Source organism: Hyaena hyaena, unplaced genomic scaffold, assembly GCF_003009895.1.
Source record: "Hyaena hyaena isolate Hyena2069 unplaced genomic scaffold, ASM300989v1 scaffold_1474, whole genome shotgun sequence".
NCBI classification, from domain to species: Eukaryota; Metazoa; Chordata; class Mammalia; order Carnivora; family Hyaenidae; genus Hyaena; species Hyaena hyaena.
The window spans coordinates 159,433-161,616 of record NW_024082107.1 but is presented as its reverse complement, the minus strand read 5'-3'; positions in this window follow the sequence as shown (position 1 = coordinate 161,616).

The following is a 2,184-nucleotide window of genomic DNA, read 5'->3' as shown; positions in this document are numbered from 1 at the left end:
TTTTGGTATTACCAAACGTTGGCCTCATAAAATGAGTTGCGGATTGTTTTCTCCTTTGATAAATTCTGGAAGAGATCTTACAACATTGGCATTATTTTTCCCATAAATGATACATAGAATATGACAGGGAAACTATCCAGGCCTGGACTTTTTATTTTGGAAATTTTAAAATTGGTAATTCAGTTTCTTTACCTATTATTTTTCTTTCAGAAGTTTCATTTCTTTTTGAGTTAGTTCTAGTAGTTACTGTCTTTCTAGGAATTTTTCTAATTAATGTAGATTGTATGTGTATAGTACCTTCATAATTTTTAAAGACCTTTTAAAAAGTTTATTTATTAGTTTTGAGTGAGAAAACATATGCAGTGGAGGGGCAGAGAGAGAGGGAGAGAAAAATCCCAATCAGACTCCACGCTCTCAGCACTGAGCCAGACACAGGGCTCGAACTCAAAAACCATGAGACCACGGCCTGAGCTAAAATCAAAATTAGATGCTTAACTGACGGAGCCACCCAGGCACTCACCCCCTGCCCCACTCATAGTTTTTTTAAGATCTGAAAGATCAGTAGTAATATTTCCTTTTTAATTCTTAATTTTAATCATTTGAGTCTTCTCTATTTTCTTATTGACAGTCTAGCTAAAAGTTTGCCAGTCTTTGAAAGAACCAACTTTTGAAAGTTTTGCTGATTTTCTCCATTGTTTTTGTTTTCTCTCTCATCACCATCTTAACCTTTATTAATTTTTCCTTTGCTTGCTTTTGGTTTAATTTGCTTTTCTTTGTTCCATTTCCTTAATGTAGAAGATTAAGTTATCTATTTTATGGTTTTCGAGGATGGGCATTTAAGACTAAATTTCCCTATAATACTGCTTTAGATTAATTCTATAAATTTTGATATTTTATGTTTTCTCCATTAAGTTAAAACATTTTAAAATATGCATTGTGATTCATTCTTTGACCAATGGGCTATTTAGAAATGTGTTATTTATTTACCAAATATTTGTGATTCTTTTCAAATTTTATTTTGTGTTTGATTTCCTAATTTAATTCCATTTTGGTCAAGAAATACACTTTGTATGAATCCAATTATCAACATATTGAGAGGTTTTTATGGACTACCCTATGATTTATTCTGGTGAGTGTTCCATGTGCACTTGTAATGAATTTTTTCTGGTATTGTAGTAAGGTGTTCTATAGATGTAAGTTAAGTCAAGTTGATTGATAGTATTATTTGTGTCTATTTTATGCTTACTGATTTTCTGTCTAGATATGCAGTCAGCTTTTGGGAATGGATTACTGAAGTTGCCAACTAATTTTGTTGTATTATCTCCTCTTTTCAGTTCTGTTAGTTTTTCTTCATACCATGTATTTTTGTGCTCTGTTTTGAGGTGTGTGTACGTTTGCGGTTGCTTTGCTTCCTTATGAATTGGCTATTGTTTTCATCATAACACACCCTCTTTTTTTTCTATTAACATTTTTAAAAAATTCAAGTAAATTCTGATTCATATTAGTAAAGTCACCATGTTATACTATGGTTAATGTGTTTATGGGGGATCTTTATCCATTCTTTGTCATTCAACCACTTCGTGTACTTGAATCTAAAGTGTAATTAATCCTATAACCATTAATGCTTGGTGTATTAGCTTTTCCACCGAATCATTATCTATTTATCTATCTATCTATCTATCTATCTACCTACCTACCTACCTACCTACCTATCTATCTATCTGGCTTGAACACATTTCTATTTTGCACATATGCAAGCATATTTTAAATGGAGAATAGAACAGAATATATGTGCTAGCGTTTTTTAAATGAGAAAGAGGAATGATGTCTCTCTTGTATAAAAACCTAAAGAATAAAGGATTATGCACTAATGCCATTAAATAAATAAATATTTTAAGGAAAAGTGATTTAACAAAATCTCTTCTGTATTCAAGCATGCTTATCCAATCCATAGCATATTCTTAAAAGAGGGTCTACCAGTGGCCTTGAACACATTAGAAATTGAGGGAAATCTTAAATATGTTCCAAGGAATATCTTGTTCAATGCCTAAACAACTTAAACATCCTGTCCTTGATTTCATAGCAATTTCTCTCAAATAAACTTAGGCAAATTATATTGCCCTTCAATTTTATTGAGGAATTAACAGTAAGGTTTAACTGTTAATACAGTTAAATCCCAAAAGC